Genomic DNA, 21,500 nt, shown 5'->3' on the forward strand with positions numbered 1-21,500 from the left:
AATTAGGCAATTACACTTTGTAGTCAGATTTTGTGGATACACAATGAGGTTAGCAGGGGAACACGGCTATCGAAATTTGCTTCAAAAGAACATTTGTGAAACATGCAGTCGACGAGCTCACTTCATTGGTCTTGCACAGGATTCTCAGGTATGCAGCAGGTTCATCGCACAGAGCTTTACCGACTTTAGGCGAAATGGAAAGATATTGTAAAGAAGATAAGTGCAAAAGATTGTAGCCCATTGCTATATGAGTGCTGCTGTAATCCCACCTTCTTGAATAGTTTTACGGATCTGAAAGGAAATGGTGTTTCCAAACAAAGGCATGAGATAGGCTATTTAAAACAGCTCCATTTAAGACTCGGTAACTTAGAGAGAGAGGGGAAAAAATAAAACTTCTAAATAATTCAAATCGCACAGTTGTTTCCCGTTTTTTCTTTCTTTCTTTCTTTCTTTCTTTCTTTCTTTCTTTCTTACTGTGTGACTTGGGACTCATTTAGGGGCAGATATTACAGTGATATTAGAGTTGATTTTTTATCCTTACAGTTAAAATGCAGCATACGCACAATATGGCAATTCAACATAATGAAAGTGCATGTTTATAATATATAATTTGACATCCTTCTTTGCTATGAGGCTTTATTCATTTGTGTAAAATAAAATGAATTATTTTGAAAGATTAATGCCTTGAATTTGATCAGGCTACTTCTCTAAAAAATAAGTCTGTACAGGCCGCTGCAATGCTTTTAAATCTCTTTTATGAGCATAATGTGTCAAATTGAAATATTAGTTTAGTTAAATATTATATACAATATTTGAATTTTCAAACATGAAAAGAAACCCATCTTTGTGGCGTTATTGTCCAGTGTCTAATTCAGTGGATCGTGTCGTTTTAAATAAGAAAGTAAACAGGACAGCCAACTTGTTTTCCTCAGTAGTAACCCCACAGGTGAGTTAACCCTGACACCTGTATACGCACAGCTTCACGCATTCATTTAGAAATATAATGGACCACAAAGTACTGTCAGGTCTGTTGGTGGTATTCAGAGTCATGTTTAAAATATAGCTAATACTGTGACAATACAGTTTAATTCTTTATGCCGCATCATATAAATAATCACAAATGATTAAATAAACGTGTTAAACGTGTTTTCAAACGGAATATGCCTAGTGTGTGTTTGTATTGTTGACTATAATTTCACAGCACACCTACTCTCGTCAAATAAATTAAATATACTAACTATCATTCTGTGTCGGTCATTTTCACTCATCCATTTCACAGATAAAGACCGATGCTTTAAGATAATACAGCCCATGATAGGAGAACAGGACGATACAAAGTGTGCTCTCTCTCCCATTATCTGGACTCTGCCAAACTGAAAATAGAGCTTATGTCTGGTTTGGTAAAAACATTTAAATACATATACATCATACATAACAGGTCTTTGACGTAGTCTTTCATCGCTTATATAACCTAATATAAACTATACATTTAGTATGAAAATCTGTCAAAAGTCGAATTAACGCTTGTTTTATTTTTGTGATAGCTCTAACTCTTCTTATAATAATAATAATAATAATAATACATTGTTGAAAATATTAAAGAACACGATTCAATCTACCAGCAAAACAAAGGGTTAAATCAGGTAGCACTTGCAGATTAACACTTTTTTTTCTTCAGTGAATTGCAGGTAGTTTTTCAGTGTCACATGTCTATAGCGTCAATTACGTATTCCCAGTTATGATTACCAAAGCTATAAAATGTGTAGCTATAGCAATGATAAATGTGACTGTGGTATTAAAACGTTTAAATCACGGATGTGCACGAAATATATTCTGATATTATATGGACTCAGTTTTCTTTTATGCCTGTATGGACTGCCTATGGACGGTTTTATTAAAGACCCGTTGTGGCTCAGGTTTTGATTTAGTGTTTGTGAGTTTTGTGATCTCGTTGCTATGTATGGAAATTATTAGACTAGGCCTGGACTGCGTGCTGTCAACAGATGAGAATCAACATGGGGTGAAGAACACAAAGCCTACGATATATAATCTATAATTCATACTGTAAGATCCACAGGGTCACTCTGGGAGCTTTTAAAATCAGGTACACTCTCAAAACAGACAGCTTAGTAACAAACAATAAAAAAGACTTTGTACATATTCATATAGCATGAAACAAAATGTGTCTTACGCTTCCTTAAATTATCTTATTGATTCGTTGACGTGCCTCTGTAACACAAAATCAAGAAATCTGTTTATTTAAATCCCATTTCTTTTAGTTTTTGTCAAAGCAAAACGATCGTGCAAGTACAGAATTTATTCTAGAAAAGTTAACTGAATATGAAAAAAAGAAGAAGAAAAAGTTGGACATAACTTGGTACTAGCATCCATTCATGACCTCTTCGATGAAAGACAAAAGGTTTCCATTAAGGGTTTATTGAAATTGTGAACTGAGAAACTATGGAGAGCAGACGCAGCTGGTTTTATGGTTTGAAGGCTCCACCTCAAGTTCAGCGTAAAGCCTGGGTAATTGTTTATGACCTTTACAAAAATGTTTCTCATGTGGAAAAAGGGCGACTTCAGTGGGTGAGGCAGTATCACATGGATGAACATATAGCAAATATCAAAATTATTAGCTAATATATGTATGTATATATATATAGCATATATATATATATATAGCCTATATATAATTCCAAGTGCACCTTTACTAATACTACTTTATTCACTTTGCTTTGGATTGTGAATTGGATTCAAAGCAAGTTTTGGACAAGTTTTGACCATAAAATAGTTAGAACGGACTGTTTGTGCTTGGGACCCTACCAGACTTTAAATAAATAATGAGTTTGCTACTATGTGTGTGTGCATGAAAGTGGGGCGAACTAAAGGAGCGCTCCAAAAACGAGAGATGCAGAATCTTAATCATTGACATCATTCAGTTTTCCGTCAAAGTAATTAAGAACACTATCAGACTCTACAACAGGCACGTGCAGAAGGGGGGTGGGGGGGGGGGGCCTTTGGGCGCTCAGGCCCCTGCCCTTTTTCAAAATTATTCAAAAGTGCCCCTCTCAGAAAAATAGCAATGGTATTGTAGTCAATAAAATAAAATGCATTTGAATTATAATTAACATGACAATGTGCACAAAACGGTAACTAATCGCTCAAAAGTAGGAACATTCCTGATTATTTTTATATCTGTCAATTTGAAATTTAAATGCCCCCCCGACGGAGGTGACCTGGCGCCGGCTCTGCTTATTTGTGGAGTGATCTGGATCTGCGGTTTGTCTCATTTTATAAATCAAATTACATCGCTGAGAAAATGGATGCTAAAATGAAATGAAAAAGCACTGCACAAAACCGCGCAGAAATAATGGTAATCCGTATTCAGTTCACTTACGTTTATGTATGACGCACCGTTTACTATTTGATGAAACTATTATAGTTAATGAAGCCCAAGTGCCACCTACAGGCCTATTATGTGAAGTGTAGGCTGGCGAAATGGTGACTTGAAAGGATTTTATATTATATTACCATTTTGATAATTATGCAGCATTATGAAAATGTATTATGCTCATCAAACCTGCATTTATTTGATCAAACATACAGAAAAAAATGTGATATTGTGAAATATTATTACAATTTAAAAGAATATTTATCTATTTTAATATACTTTAAAATATCATTTATTTCTGTGATCAAAGCTGTATTTTGAGCATCATTACTCCAGTCTTCAGTGTCACATGATCCCTCAGAAATCATTCTGATATGCTGATTTATTATCAATATTGGAAACAGTTGTGCTGCTTATTTTTTTATATTTATTTATTTATTTATTTATTTTTTTGGGAACCCATGATGCTTCTTTGGGGTTCACTGATAAATAAAAACTAAAAACAACAGCATTTATTCAAAATAGAGATTTTCAACGTTTATTGTTACAAAAGTTATATTTTAAATAAATGCTGTGCTTTTTTAACTTTTTATTAATCAACGAATCCTGAAAAAAGGTATCACAGGTTTCCAAAATTGATAATAAATCAGAATTGCATAAAATGTATTTTAATTTGATTAAATAAATGCAAGCTTGATGACCATAAATTACTTATTGCAAAACTATAAAATAATAATGTATCCAATGTACACACACATATATATATATATATATATATATATATATATATATATATGTGTGTGTGTACATTGGATACATTATTATTATTTTATATATATATATATATATATATATATATATATATATATATATATATATATATATATATATATATATATATATATATAATTTTTTTATTTTATTTTTTACAGTGCCCCTAATTTACATTTGAGCCCCTGCCCCTGAGGAACTCTCTGCACGTCCCTGCTCTATAAAGACGACAAAAGACAAAACCTGGACTGACGACATCAGCTTGTGAAAGGCCTTTTCAATGGAAAAGTTTGGTGATACTGTATAAAGAGGAAAATGTGAGTTTTTGTAGTTTTATGAAATGCTTTGTATATTTAGGTGTGGGTGAAAATCATAATAATTTCAACACTGTCTCTTGGTTTGTAAAAATGAATAATTACTATAATATAGGTTACTTATAACGGAAGACGATAGATCGCAAGATCGGATTGGATTAATTTGGACTGACGAAAATGACCAAACTTTATTTGGATAGTCCACTTTATTCTGCTACTACAAGTAGAACTTTGCAACTACATGTAATGGCCCTTCACAATTAATCGACATTAAACTGCAGTTGCTATTAGGCAAACGATTTTTTCATGTGCAGCTTGTCAGTGGAGCACGTTCTGTAATCAGTAGTAAATGCTACTGCTGAAACTCCAAATTGCAGAGAAATATAGAGCTGGATATCATCAGCATAACAGTGAAAGCTAACAACATGTTTCCTAATGATATCTCCCAAGGGTAACATGTAAAGCGTGAAAAGTAAGGGGCCAAGTACTGAGCCTTGAGGTACTCCATACTGCACTTGTGATTGGTATGATACCTCTTCATTTACTGCCACAAATTGATGGCGGTCAGATAAGTACGATTTGAACCATCCCAGTGCACTTCCTTCCTGCAAGAAAAGATAAGGCCTATGGCTGTAGCTGAATAAACAGAAGATTGAACTGCTTTAATCGAGTTCTTCTTAGTGTAATTTTCATTATAATAAAGCATATTTATAATGCAATGCTAATAGACAGCCTTTATCACTGCTTAGAATACTATAAAATGTGTTGTGTGCCTTATTCTGTGTAAGAAGCCACATCATCTCACAGAATGATTTTATTTCAAACACTCGACTGACGTTATGAAGTGAGTTTAGAGTAAAACATGTTATAAAATGTTGTCTTTTGTTGGAAAAGAGGTTCATAAATGCTTCTTATGTTTGGAAAGAAGTGTGATGCATGCTGCTTTTTCAGATGCACTTAAAGGACTCAAACTCTGCGCTTTCAGAAGGAGCAGCATTTAATACTGATCACAGAGCCATACTTCACTGACAAGCTGCACATATCAGCCTTCACGATTTCATAATCGCACCAACCAGACAATTTTGATTCAATTTTGATTAATTAGTGCTGCCCTAACATGTCAACTAACACTTATTAGAGTATTAGTAGACTGTTAGGTTAGGGTTAGGGTAAGTAGAAGAAGTTGACATGTAGCCTACTTGCAAAGATACTTGTAGTCAGCAGCCTATTGGCCACCATAAAAAAAACAAAAAAAACAACCGTTAACTAGCAGATATTAAACAGACAGTCTACAAATCGTCTAATGACTAGTAGCCTAGTTGACATGAGTTGCAAAGTTACATATAGATAGCCTAGAAGAATGTCTTTATGTGACTCAAACCGTGTTAGTGCATGTAGCAAACATACCTAATGACAATACTTAACCTACTACCATTCTCTATTTGGCCAGAATATCCTGCAATTATTTGCTTGACCTTATTAACAATTATGTCAAATGCCAGCAACTTGTAAACTTTGTAACAACAATTTTAAACACCAATGTCACCAATTAGGCCTGCTGAAAATGACAGCATACGATTTGGCATTTACCTGCTCAGATGACATCTTTTATAGATTTACATGTGTGTGTACATTGGTGCTCAGATGACAAACCACATGCATCCAAGCAGAGCCTAAACACAAAAAAAAAAGCGGTGTTGGACTCTTTTCCTTAATCTTCCTTAAGCAAAGGAGCAACCGTATCTAAAGTGCTAGCAAACCTCTTCTGCAAAATACATGCAATTGGTATTTATTAACCGCTAGAGGGCCAAAAGTTAAATACTGTAGCCTTTTTAAGTCACAAAGGTGGTGGAATAAAAACTTTTGCTAATTCAGAATCCAGATTAAATTGGTATTCGATTATTGCTTTTAGGATTATTTCACTGTATTTTGATTCAGTTGAGGATTCTGGCATACAACGACACTGCTTAACCACGAGAGAAATTAATGATTGTTTCCCGAAGCTGAAGTATCTTTGTTGCACATTCGTTGTTTGCAACACCTTTGTTCAACAATTGCATAACGGTTGTTAATAACTTAAAATTGTGGTAGGCTATTTTTGTTAGGCTAATTAATTGGTTTAAGATTGAGTGTCGGATTATTTTAGCTCGTTTACATGGACAAAAGAAAGTTGGTGCTTTTATTCTCTTGATACTGAAATATTTAGAATGGAATTTGACAAGAAACCTGTAATCCCAGGTTGTGTGGTGTGCAATGCTTTTTTTGCAAATAGGGGAGACTGGGAATGGTTGTAACATTTTGGACATTTCAGTGCATTAAAAATGTGATTCAAGTTATAAGTGCATGCTCTTAAATGGCGTAGCTCTTTGCAGAAAATGAAAAATGGTTTACATTTTTCAGAATGAAATATATTTCAAAGAGAAAATACATGGCTTAGTTTCATACACGAGGAGTGAATTGTTACAATTCACCTCATAGTCCGGGTTAGTTGTAAAAACCCTGGGGTGAGATGTAACATTACAATATCCACCGGGGTGAGATGTAACATCGTGCAACAAGGATTATGGCAAAAAATGTTTTTTTGATTTTGAAAGCTTTTTATTCAACACTGTCTTGTCACCTCTCTCTCTCTCTCTCTCTCTCTCTCTCTCTTTGTGTGTGTGTGTTACAATAGCATCATGATAATAAAACTGAATAACTTGCATGTGTTTGTGTTTAAGCATGTTTTTTTTAATGTCAGACATATCAATTGGTCATAATAAAATTTAACTTTAACTCATGCTGTTACATTTAACCCAGAGTCTTGTAGCCGTGAACAAGTTCACCTTACATTTAACAGCCAAAACATTAGCACTAACAAGCTGCATGAAAATTAGGACACACGATAAACATAATTTAACTTTGACGAGTTTAACTACAAAAGCAGGGAATGCCATCACAAATATAAATTCATTATGAAAAGTTACATATTTACCTTAAAATTACTTTTTCTGCTTTAAAATCTGCTGTCTGCCACAGGGCTCTACTTCCTCACATGTGAAATAAGGACTAAATTAAGGATGTGTGAATTGAATTAGGTGATTTGTAACTTGTTCCTTATTTGAAAAATTGGAGGTGTTACAACTGACCCATGTTACAACCATCCCTGATCTCCCCTATCTCTTCCACTGACCAGTTCGTAAGAACATATAAGCAGAAGTATTTAAACAAATTACCTTATAAAGGCTTTGGAAAACATACATGGCACTGTACACAGGGGCATGTATATTTTTAATCTGATTAAGAAGATAGTCGTATTTAGTTGTATTGGTTGATTAAGTAGGTAGTTACACCGATCAAATTACGTAGTTATACATGAAACACATCCAGGTTTCTTTTGCGTTGTAACCATGTAGGAATACGAGAATAGAACATGAAAAGAATGTGATATAATTATAGTTTGCAGAGTAAACAGGAACTGCATTAGTAAAGATATTTCTTTAAGTAGTTCCACCTCATAACAATGATTTAGATAGCTTCAATGCTCAAGTTACAAGCATTTTAATTAAACAATTAAAAAAAACAAATACAAGATTCACTTTCACATTGAGAAAATGTTGCTTAAACCTACTTAAATTTGGGACAACAGCAACACAAACACACAGATACACACACCTGTTTTAACTGTTCAAGCTCTGGTTGATTCTTATTAGCTGTCAATGTTTTTGTTATTCATCAGCTGGTGAAAAAAAAAACTCATTCCAATAGTGATTCCAAGAATATGGTGCCTGTCTTTCCTTATATTTGTTATGCAGAACTATTCAAACTTTATAGACTTGGTGTAAATGGGCTTTAACCCAGTTATTCTCTGACTTAAAGGGATAGTTTACCCAAAAATGAGCATTCTGTCACACTGCTACACTCTTTGGTCTGTTGGATTACTTCTGTCTGTCCCTGTCTGTCGTGCTGCTGAGAGGTTTGCGATTGTAGCTCCGTGTAGCTTCACTTTTCTGTTGAATCTCTGTCTTACTTTCACTCTCTGTTGTTTAAAGTGATAATATATAACTTATATAATCTAGTAATATTATATTATTAGATTATTATAATGTATAAATAATCTTCCTTATTTATCTCAATTCCTCAGCATATCCAACAGCTCAGAACAACTTGATGATGTAACAGAAACTATTGACTCTCACGTTTTTAGCACTTTAGATACGGTTGCTCCTTTGCTTAAGGAAGATTAAGGAAAAGAGTCCAACAGCATGGTATAATAAGCACACTCGGGCCCTAAAGAGAGCAGCCCGGAAAATGGAGTGCAGCTAGAGAAAAACTAAATTAGAGGTATTTCGTATTGCTTGGTGGGAAAGTACCCTATCCTACAGAAAAGCATTCAAAACTGCTAGATCTGCTTACTTTACGTCTCTTTTAGAAGAAAACAAACACAACCCCAAGTATGTATTTAATACAGTGGCTAAATTAACAAAACATATAACATCAGCAGGTGCAGACATTACCCAGTAGCACAGTAGTAATGACTTCATTAACTACTTTACTTCCAAGATCGAAACTATTCGAGATAAAATTCCACTCATTCTCTTCTATTGGAAATTAAGAATTGTATAAACTTGTTAAATCATCTAAACCAACAACCTGTATTTTAGACCATGTTCCATCTAAGCTCCTAAAAGAGGTGCTTCCAGAAGTCATAGATCCTCTTCTGAATATTATTAACTCATCATTGTCATTAGGATATGTCCCAAAAACCTTCAAACTGGCTGTTATTAAGCCTCTCATTAAAAAAACACAAATTGACCCCAAATAATTAATCAATTATAGACCGATCTCAAATCTCCCTTTTCTGTCAAAGATATTAGAAAAGGTGGTATCATCACAACCATGTTCCTTCGTAGAGAAAAATTATATATGTGAGGATTTCCAGTCAGGTTTTAGACCATATCATAGTACTGAGACTGCTCTCATTAGAGCTACAAACGACCTGCTTTTATCATCTGATCGTGGTTGTATCTCTCTATTAGTGCTACTGGATCTTAGCGCCATGTTTGACACTATCGACCACAACATTCTTTTAAATAGACTAGAAAATTATGTTAGCATTAGAGGAAGGAAGTGCACTGGCATGGTTCAAATCGTACTTATCTGACCGCCATCAATTTGTGGCAGTAAATGAAGAGGTATCATACCAATCACAAGTGCAGTATGGAGTACCTCAAGGCTCAGTACTTGGCCCCTTACTTTTCACGCTTTACATGTTAACCTTGGGAGATATCATTAGGAAACATGGTGTTAGCTTTCACTGTTATGCTGATGATATCCAGCTCTATATTTCTTTGCAACCTGATGAAACTTGCCAATTTGCAAAACTAACGGAATGTATAGTTGATATCAAAAACTGGATGACTAGCAATTTCTTACTGCTAAATTCTGAAACAGAAGTGTTAATTATTGGACCAAAAACTTTTGCATGTAATAACCTAGATCACTGTCTAATATTTGATGGCTGCTCTGTAGATTCTTCGTCATCAGCTAGGAACCTATGCGTACTTTTTGATAGCAATCTTTCTTTCGAAAAATATGTTTCTAGCATTTGTAAAACAGCATTTTTCCATCTTAAAAATATATCTAAATTACGATCTATGCTCTCATTGTCAAATGCAGAAACAATAATTCATGCATTCATGACCTTGAGGCTAGATTATTGTAATGCTTTATTGGGTGGTTGTTCTGCACGTTTAATAAACAAACTCCAGTTGGTTCAAAATGCAGCAGCTAGAGTTCTTACTAGAACCAGAAAGTATGACCACATTAGCCTGGTTCTGTCAACACTGCACTGGCTCCCTATTAAACATCGTATACATTTTAAGATCTTGCTAATTACCTATAAAGCCCTGAATGGTTTGGCACCTCAGTATTTGAGTGAGCTCTTATCGCATTATAGTCCTTCACGTCCGCTGTGATCTCAAAACTCTGTCCGTTTGATAATATCTAGAATATCAAAATCAACTGCGGGCGGGAGATCGTTTTCCTATTTAGCTCCCAAACTCTGGAACAATCTACCTAACACTGTTTGGGAAGCAGACACACTCTGTCAGTTTAAATCTAGATTAAAGACCCATCTCTTAAACCTGGATTACACATAATACACTATTGAATTTCTGTAATTCAAATCCGTTAAAGGATTGTTAGGCTGCATTAATTAGGTCAACCGGAACCGGGAACACTTCCCAAAACACCTGATGCACTTGTTACATTGTTAGAATAATGGCATCTAGGCTAATATTAGTCTGTTTCTTTCTTATTCCGAGGTCACCGTAGCCACCCAGATCCAGACTGTATCCAGATTAGATGGTGGATCAGCACCTAGAGATGACCTCTACAGCCAGAACACCTAGATGAGCCCCAGAGACTGATCCCCAGTGAAGACCCTGTCTCCAAGACGGCCATCGGGACAAGACCACAGGAACCAGATGAGTCCTTTGCACAATCTGATTCTGCTTTAGACTAGATTTAAACAGCTGATTTTGTCTGGCCAGAGGAGAATGACACTATTTCAACAAACTATTTCCCCGTCTAAATACTGTCTAAAGCCACCCAGCTTTATATCAAGCCGATGTAAAGCTGCTTTGACACAATTTGCATTGTTAAAAGTGACTTGACTTGACTTGACTGCAAAAAAAAAAGAAAAGAAAAAAAAAGTTGACCCAACTCAAAGGAAAAGGAAAAAATCAAAACAAACAACAACAATATATACCTAGTTGCCTAGACATATGCAAACTGAGACTGTACAAGAACTTTACATATATACTGTACATGAAATTGTGCAAAAAAATAAAAATGAATTTTTTTTATATATATTTCGTACATTAAATTGTTGTGCAGATTAAAGAGAGATTTTGTGGGAAGCAGCGCATAGTGCAAAAAGATTTGTAGTGCAATGCTCAAGTAAACATTATTTTGTAGTACAATGCTCAAGTAAACATTTTCTTATTGAGTCTTTGTAGCAGGGAGTGTTCATAGAAAGTGTCTAGTGTGCATATAGTGGGATGAGTGCGTTACTTCAGGTGGTTTGTATAGCCCACTCACCTGTGTGTAGCACACTCAGAATTGCTCTTAGCAAAAGTTGTCAGCTGTATTAATGAGTTGGGTGGGTGGGGGGTCAGAGGGGGACAGGGAGATTGGAGTTAAGAGCTCTCACAGCCTGGGGAAAAAAGCTGTTGAGCAATCTGACAGAGCGAGCTTCGGTACCCTCTACGTGATGGTAGGAGCTGAAAGAGGTTGTGGGAGGGGTGGGTGGGGTCTTTCACGATGCTGGAGGCCTTGCTGGAGCATCGTGCAAGGAAAATGTCCAGGATGGAGGGGAGAGGGGCATCGATGATCTTTGTGGCTGTGTTCACTGTCCGTTGTAGGGTCTTGCGGTCAGCAGCACTGCAGTTCCCGTACCAGACAGTGATGCAGCTGGTCAGCACACTCTCAATGGTGCCCCTGTAGAATGTGGTGAGGATGGGTGGCGAGAGACTTGCCCTTTTCAGCCGGAGGAGAAAGTGGAGGCGCTGTTGTCCCTTCTTGTTGAGTGACGTGATGTTGGTGGTCCAGGTGAGATCCTCTGAGATGTGTACCCCCAGGAATTTAGTGCTGCCGACTCTCTCCACGGTTGAGCCGTCGATGGTCAGTGGGGGGTGGTCAACAGGCAAAGAAAAAACAAGGCAACCTATCACATTCAACTTCAGATAACTTAACTAGCAACAGACAACTTAAAAACTTTAGTTCATCTAATGAATAAAAGTCAGTCTATTGAGTGTTAAATGATCTGTCAGAGCAACCAAAGATTTGTTTAGCATTTAGCAATGTTAATCTTTTTTTTTAGATTTATGTTTATTTTCATAGCCTACATGATATGGATAGTATTTACCTCTTAAGACTAAAGGCAAACATTATGTCTAACAGTATGCTGTTAGACATATGTATTAAACAAGTTGAAATGAGATGCACATATACAGTACCTAAGCACACGATTCTCAATGGTGAGGATCAACAAATTTTAAATCAGTAAAAATATAAACTCTGATCCACATGACAGCTAAGTGACAGTGACAGCAGCAGCAGCATAAATTAAGCCAGTACAATTTAAAACAATTATATATTTTAATAATAATTAACGTAAAATATTTCAAGCTGCAATGCATGCTGGGAACTTGTGCAATATTGTTCAATGTAAAATTGTTTGTTCAGATGACTCAATTTGAAAAGTTGGGAGAACATTTGGATATGTTGTGAACAAATACTTGAGTGTCTAAGTAACGTAAACAAAACAACTTTTGCTAGCGACATGTTTAGAGTATTTTTGTTCGGCTCACAAAAACAAAAATTGACTTCTACTAAAAATTCTTTGTTCAGGCTACTTTTTTACATTACTTTTCGAAAGTTGGATTTTTACAGTGCATTCATTACACTCAAAAAAAGGAAATTAGCTGGTTATTACATTAAAACAAGCGTAACGTGAAATTTTAACAAAATTATTTCATGTTTCAAAGGTGAACGTGATAAAATAATGTAGGATAAGCATGAAATTCAACAAATTAACATTTGTTAAATTCAGTCATGTTGAGATAACGTGATTCAATATAGTCAGACTGATCTTGCACCGAAAATGGATTAGCGAGATCACGCGAGATGACAAACCGCGTGCTTCGGAAAATAACGAGATTATCACATGAAGAACTTGCCTGGCGTGCCTGGAGTTCATTTGGAAAAGGTAAGATAAAATCTGTTTTCATCCATCTACAAAACGATGTGTATAAGACTGTCCATCATTTTCAGCAATATTTGGTCATGCTTGTTTGTTATTTTTGTACTCAGGCCGTTAATGTCATGCTGGCACGTTCATGCTTACATACGTGACGATAGTTGGCTCGCAGTTAAAGGATAATTCCGGTATTTAGCACTTTGAGTCTCTTTTCTGGTTTATGGATGAACTAGAGTAGTGGACACAGAAATGTTCACGATGGGTCCTGTCTCGACTATTTCACTCGTTTAGATTCGCCTTTGACCGCTTCAGAGTGGCTGGCTACGAGCATTCACAAACATGTCCTTAAAACAACCCTTAACGTTCGTGTTCAAAACTGTGCAACTCACCGAGTGGTTAGTGGTGTTCGTTGATGATTAAAAACAAATATATCGGCGCAATGTATGATTTCAATCCGTGTTATTTGCTATAGTGGAACTATTTTTTCAGATACCTCACAACTGCGTATAAACTTCCGCTCGAAATTTGAGTCTGAAGCGCAGTAATATCAACGAGCACTGAGTCCTCCAACAGAAATCAATGGGATTTTACAAAATGCCAAATAAAACACGACAGAAACTGCATTTCGCTACGCTATTTGTTTTTAATCATCAACGAACACCACTAACCACTCGGTGAGTTGCACAGTTTTGAACACGAACGTTAAGGGTTGTTTTAAGGACATGTTTGTGAATGCCGGTAGCCAGCCACTCTGAAGCGGTCAAAGGCGAATCTAAACGAGTCAAATAGTCGAGACAGGACCCATCGTCAACATTTCTGTGTCCACTACTCTAGTTCATCCATAAACCAGAAAAGAGACTCAAAGTGCTAAATACCAGAATTATCCTTTAAATAAAAACTCACTACCACATACAAATTATTTGGCCTGTTTTTTTTCATCATGTAATTCTTCTATACATGAACAAAAACAGTGTATCAAATGTCTGTTTGCGGTAAAGTAACTTATTACTGATCTTTTTGGAAATAACCGGGCCGGTTTGGGAGCCTCTCTCCTTGTCTTTCTCTCAGACAATAACACACACACACACACCCCATACTTTTTTTTCCCTTTAATAAGACAATATACCTTTATTCGAATGGAATAACTAACACTGAACTCATGATTACAAATGACAGGCCCTTGGTATGGCTTAGTTGAAGTATTTCACCGACTCAGCTAAACAATTTTAATGTCAATTGGTTATTTGATTACATTTGCATTATTATGAATATGGATCAAGTTAGTGATAGCTGTTTTACAGTAATACTGTAAAGATTGTGTGTTATAAATATGCATGTAATGCACATCAGTAAAAAAATCTTTGTCCTTGTTCATTTTATTTTTTGTCACAGGATGTCGATGAAAGCACTCAAATGGCCATAGCGGAGACAGTATTTGGAATCTTTGTCATTCGACAAGAAGGCGCAGAGCCTGGCGATGACCCCGCGGATGTTGGTATTGTCCTGGAGGGGGTGGAAGTGATGAGTGAGTTGGGCAATGTAGCTTTTGCTGTGGTGATGTTGCTGGGGCTTGTCTACGCGCTAAACCTGAGCTACCCCCAGGAGCTCAAGTACACTTTTGAGGTTCTGCAGAAGATCATTATAGGAATTGGATGGAAACAAACTATCCAACAAAGGACAAGTTCTCAAAACACTGCTTTCCCGTTAAGAAACATCGCCATAGCAAAAGCTACACCAGAAAACTTGTACCTTCTGTTTTGTTGTTTAGGTACTCCAGCACATTAAACTACAGGTGTAAGTGCAAATCTTGAAGGGGAATGTGAGTATAAAGGCAGGGCCCCATTTCCCAGTACAGGTCCTTTTCAAAAAATTAGCATATTGTGATAAAGTTCATTATTTTCTGTAATGTACTGATAAACATTAGACTTTCATATATTTTAGATTCATTACAACACAACTGAAGTAGTTCAAGCCTTTTATTGTTTTAATATTGATGATTTTGGCATACAGCTCATGAAAACCCCAAATTCCTATCTCAAAAAATTAGCATATCATGAAAAGGTTCTCTAAACGAGCTATTAACCTAATCATCTGAATCAACTAATTAACTCTAAACACCTGCAAAAGATTCCTGAGGCTTTTAAAAACTCCCAGCCTGGTTCATTACTCAAAACCGCAATCATGGGTAAGACTGCCGACCTGACTGCTGTCCAGAAGGCCATCATTGACACCCTCAAGCAAGAGGGTAAGACACACAAAGACATTTCTGAACGAATAGGCTGTTCCCAGAGTGCTGTATCAAGGCACCTCAGTGGGAAGTCTGTGGGAAGGAAAAAGTGTGGCAGAAAACGCAGCACAACGAGAAGAGGTGACCGGACCCTGAGGAAGATTGTGGAGAAGGACCGATTCCAGACCTTGGGGGACCTGCGGAAGCAGTGGACTGAGTCTGGAGTAGAAACATCCAGAGCCACCGTGTACAGGCGTGTGCAGGAAATGGGCTACAGGTGCCGCATTCCCCAGGTCAAGCCACTTTTGAACCAGAAACAGCAGCAGAAGCGCCTGACCTGGGCTACAGAGAAGCAGCACTGGACTGTTGCTCAGTGGTCCAAAGTACTTTTTTCGGATGAAAGCAAATTTTGCATGTCATTCGGAAATCAAGGTGCCAGAGTCTGGAGGAAGACTGGGGAGAGGGAAATGCCAAAATGCCTGAAGTCCAGTGTCAAGTACCCACAGTCAGTGATGCTGGTGTTGGTCCACTGTGTTTTATCAAGGGCAGGGTCAATGCAGCTAGCTATCAGGAGATTTTGGAGCACTTCATGCTTCCATCTGCTGAAAAGCTTTATGGAGATGAAGATTTCATTTTTCAGCACGACCTGGCACCTGCTCACAGTGCCAAAACCACTGGTAAATGGTTTACTGACCATGGTATTACTGTGCTCAATTGGCCTGCCAACTCTCCTGACCTGAACCCCATAGAGAATCTGTGGGATATTGTGAAGAGAAAGTTGAGAGACGCAAGACCCAACACTCTGGATGAGCTTAAGGCCGCTATCGAAGCATCCTGGGCCTCCATAACACCTCAGCAGTGCCACAGGCTGATTGCCTCCATGCCACGCCGCATTGAAGCAGTCATTTCTGCAAAAGGATTCCCGACCAAGTATTGAGTGCATAACTGAACATAATTATTTGAAGGTTGACTTTTTTTGTATTAAAAACACTTTTCTTTTATTGGTCGGATGAAATATGCTAATTTTTTGAGATAGGAATTTTGGGTTTTCATGAGCTGTATGCCAAAATCATCAATATTAAAACAATAAAAGGCTTGAACTACTTCAGTTGTGTTGTAATGAATCTAAAATATATGAAAGTCTAATGCTTATCAGTACATTACAGAAAATAATGAACTTTATCACAATATGCTAATTTTTTGAAAAGGACCTGTATATCAGTGTTCAGTTCATCTGGGGGTTTTTTGTGCTCTGTTTTTATTAAAAAATGTTCTCTCTGATGCAAGGTCCAGTCTATTGGCACTTAAGGAAAGCTGTATGCTGAATAATTTTTTCAGTTTCTCATAAAAAATTAAAGGGATAGTTCGGCCTATCCCTTTAAGACTAAGCTATGTTTAATTTTTTTTAAGTTTAAACATTTACAAATTTCGGGAGTTAAACTTTATTGTAAGATCTCCATTTGTCTTGTTTTTACCCTTGATGCCAACCATGCTGTAGACATTGTTGAAACTTGTTTAAAAAATGTCCCTACGTTTCAATGTAAAAAATTTAAATATATATTTATACAAAACATGTTCTAACTTTGGTAAATATTTTTTATTAACTTCTGTGTGAGTTCACCATCACATAAAACCACAGGTGCAAGGATTTCCATGTGATTAAATGGCTTTCTTTCAGCATTAAGCACTTTTGTTAGGCTAACTTAAATAAATTAGTTGGTCCAAAACATTGCTAATTAGTTGGGCTGACACTATTAAATTAAGCTGTGCCCAACCATAGTAAATAAGTTGAATCAAACTTAATAAATTAAGTTGACCCAACGTAAGTACATTAAATTGGAATAACAGAATTGCATAATGCTGAAATAAAGCAAGTTAATCATGTGGAAATCCTTTCCATGATTTTTTTATGTTCATTCAAAGAGTAATTTTTTTGAGTACTCACCTTCATGTCGTTCCAAACCCATATGACCTTCATTCATCTTCGGAAGATAAATTAAGATCACTGAACCTCCATAGACAGCAAACATTGCAAACATCACATGCGTCGTGATACTCTCCAAAACATTGCCAGGGTGTCATGAAGAAGTATTGTTGAATAAATTCATTTTCTTTGCACATAAAAAGTATTCTCGTAGCTTCATAAAATTACGGTTTAACCACTGATGTCACATGGACTATTTCACTGATGCCCTTACTACGTTTCTGTGATAGGACCCTTGCTGTCTATGGAGGGTCAGAGAGCTCTCGGATTTCATCAAATGATCTTAATTTGCATTCTGAAGATGAATGAAGGTCTTACATGTTTGGAACGACATGAGGGTGAGTGATTAATGAATTTTCATTTTTGGGTGAACTATCCCTTTAATAATTCAGTACTCAGAGTTACCTGTTATCAATTTTAGCTCAGTAAAGCTTTATCCAGAAGATGTATTGTTTTGTGTCCATTACAGAAAATCTATCCAACAATGTAAAAATCTCAAGATGTACTGTATAGACAGGCTGTGTGATATCTTTTTCCACCAAACCAAAATCAAGGCCACAAATATGCCTTCTTTATGTCAGGCATAGGGGTAGTGTATGGTTTTGACAGTTTTCCTTTCAAGATTAATGAGCTTATGAGAACCTTGTGTCTTCATCTGAAGGCCACACTGGATATCTGCCAGTGTGACCAGTACAATAACATTGCTGTGACATTGGAATTAAAAAAAAAAAAAAAAAGTGAGTATTGATGTCATAGTTGAACAAGATCAGATCTCCCTCTCCACCTCCCATTCTCTGTGTATGAGAGAATTACTGTAGTAGCTCAGTGGTGGAACATTCTAAACCTCTCATCAGTTGTGCTTCAGTTCCTGTCCTATAAACAACCTACTGTGTTGAGTTCACATGTAGACATCGCCTTGGTTTTAAATATCCACAACTTGGCTAATGGCACCAGATAGTTTTTAGGTTCTAACTACAATACTATAGTTGTAATGAACATCCCAATGTCTCTCAGAATATCGCTATACACATCAGCAAAAAAGAATTCACTCTCATGAAAAGATTAACTGAAAATGTTGTTAAAATTTTGGCAATTGCCATTAAATATTAGAATGATTGGCTTGACCAAATAACTAGCTACTACACATTTCTTGGGTATAAGGATCTGAAAATAGGCCTGATTTGGATACATTGTGCATTCAGAAATTCCCCCTCACCATTCTCAGGCTTCTGCCAGGCATATATAAATACCATCCCTTATTTCTGCCCTTGTGTGGGTGCTAGCTGGCCCAAGCCATGGGTTTGTTTTGGGTGTTCAGCATGGGTCTTGCTTCCACGTTTCACATAAAAGAGCTGCTGACTTCCTGAAATACCCACAAACCTGTGCCGCTAGTCGTCTGTCATTCGGACGATTTGTTGAAAGCTGCATATGTTGAGCCCCGTGTTCACATAATGGCAGCTTGTTTGTGCAGTCACACATGGATTCATCAAACTTCACTCTTGTGGAGGAAAATGCTGAATAAATGTAATATAAATTTTTGTAAAAATCCTATACCTAAATTGCCAAAAGTAATATACATTTGTGCTGCCTCTGTTTTAAGGCAAACACTCAGTTAAGACCAGACGTTTTAAATATGAATCATGTTTGAATGAAAGTGGTTTAACTGTATCTCAATGGTTGAATGCAGAAGCTGTTTACCAGTGTGTGTGTGTGTGTTAATTAAATATAGTACAATTGTATAGAATCACTTGCTTGTCTGTGAATGGATTGTTTCTTAGGACCAAGCCCTGTTAGGTATGTTTTGAAGCATGGCAGCTAGTTTAAGCTGGTCCTGAGCTGGTTATAAGCTTGTCACGAGCTCATAACCAGCTTATAACCAGCTCAGGACCAGCTTAAACCAGCTCATGACCAACTACAGACCAGCTTAAACCAGCTCAAACCAGCTGCCATGCTTCAAAACATACTTTATCAGCATATGTTGTTTTGTTTTTTGTTTTTCATCAAGGAAATCTCATTCCATAATACATTTTTTATGACAGTATTTACTAACAACTTCTCTTCTTTTGTTCACAGTTCTTGTATGCTTTGGGATGTAAAACAGCAACTGGCAGTTTAAGAGGATGTACGTGACAAGACGTTCCACAGTGGCAAAACCTGCTGCTTTTCGACATGTTTACTTTTGATATTCACTAGTGAATTCCTAATTCAAAGATCTTATTGAGCAAATAAATGATAAAAAATCAACTACACAAGGGGATTTCCACTATTTGCAAGGCAGATGACATGGAACTATTCTTCAGAGGGTGAGATGAGGGGAAAAACTGCAGGTAGAAAAACATGTTTCTTTTGAGTGAAGACAGAAAGAGCCAGAAGCCAGCCTGGGCTTGTCAGTGTGAACCCGATCTTTCGGTACAGTACCCCCTCTCATATATGCACGCATATGCACACACATGGAGTGATTTTGTTCTGCACCGAATTACATAAAATTAAGTGACAGGGATGACACAAGACTTGGCCAGCATCTACTCCTCCCACTCTACCATAGTCTTGTTTTAGTGAAAAAGGGATATTAGAATCTAAACTCTGGTAATCTCCAAAAGCTCATATAGACCATACATCATTCTTTCTCCTTAAGGGGAGTTGCAAGGCAAGCCTTGATGGAAGATGACAGCACACTGCTGGTAATATGGTATCTGCAGCTAAAGGCCAGTGACTTAACAGCAGCCTCCTGTCACAGTTCATAGAATCACTGTCTCATCCTTGATTGTCTGTTGTGGTGTGTGGCGTGAGTGGGTGTGTCCTAGCTCGTGATCACGGGCTGATCTGTCCCAGCTGTGGATCATTACTGGATCTATTTAAGATCAACTCACGCTCCTCTCATTTTCAGATCATCAGGTATTCTCTGTGTTCCTGTTTCTGCCACTCGATCTGCCTTCTGGTCTCTGCTCTCCACGCTGTGCACGAGATCCACCGTTCTAGTGACTTTGTTTGTTCTCTCAATAAACTGTTGTTTATCCGCAATTGAATCCTTCTCTTGATTATCATAACACCTCCAATTACTCAGCAGAGCTGTGTGCATTCTATGCCTGGTATCCAGACGCTTGTAAACATGCAAGTAGATGACAATGAATAACATAAGAATTCAAGACACTATTGTGGCTTTGGTCTTCATAATGGCAATATCATCAGTGTGTTGTAGCTTTTGGAGAAAATTCTACACTAAAATTTTAATTCTAACGTCATTATCATGCTCAGGCAGTCCATTATTACTAAAAAAGGATAATATTATAAATGAATAAATCATTCAAGTGTTTTTCTCCACCAAATTCTAAGCTATACACTGTATATAAATTTCTTATTCATTGTGAAATGATGATATACTGTATTGTTTGTAGATTTAGGTCACACCACTGTGAATAAAAACGATGCAGTAACATCTGCTGTTACTGTAGTAGGTTTAAACTACTTGAAATGGTATTGTCGGCAAAATGACAAATTACAAAACTAACATAACAATATTTTATTGTACTCTGTCAATAACGTTTTAAGACTTGTGAAATGTCAGCTATCAGGCAACTTTGAATTTACTTACTGATAAAACTGATTTGAAACAATAGAAACAAACATGTTGTAAAATACTGTAAAAAGACCTTATTTAAAGGGACAGTTCACCCCAAAAATTTAATTTATAATTGTCTCACCCTCATGTTGTTCCAAACCCATAAGACTTTTGTTCATCTTTGAAACAAATACAAAACCATAGATATTTATGTCCCTCCGATTAAAGTCCATTCCACTAAAACTTTCAAGCTTTAAAACGTTCCTAAAGACTTCCTAAGTAATTGAGCAGTTTCTTCCCAAGTCTTCTGAAGAGACATGATCACAACCTTATTGGTACTTGAGTGTCAAGCAAGCACTTTTCAGCTTCTGTTTACCATATTTGATGTGCTGTATGTGTGTTGATCATTGTCTGTATGTAAATAAAAGTTAAATCCGTTCATCATACAATGCAATCACGATTCTTCAGAAGACTTGGATAAAACCACTTGTCTTTATGAACTTACGCCCTC

The 21,500-nt window shown here is 36.6% G+C and overlaps 1 long non-coding RNA gene across 1 annotated transcript; it reads left to right on the forward strand.

Moving 5' to 3' along the window:
* Positions 1–8: 8 nt before the first annotated feature.
* LOC306886208 lies at positions 9–20,449 on the forward strand. The gene is made up of 5 exons (XR_013785612.1): positions 9–148; positions 4,324–4,479; positions 10,782–12,069; positions 17,661–17,768; positions 19,504–20,449. It is a non-coding gene; the product is annotated as an uncharacterized lncRNA (long non-coding RNA).
* The last annotated feature ends 1,051 nt before the right edge of the window (positions 20,450–21,500 follow it).

This window comes from Barbus barbus (assembly GCF_936440315.1).
Source record: "Barbus barbus genome assembly, chromosome: 20".
Classification (NCBI taxonomy): Eukaryota; Metazoa; Chordata; class Actinopteri; order Cypriniformes; family Cyprinidae; genus Barbus; species Barbus barbus.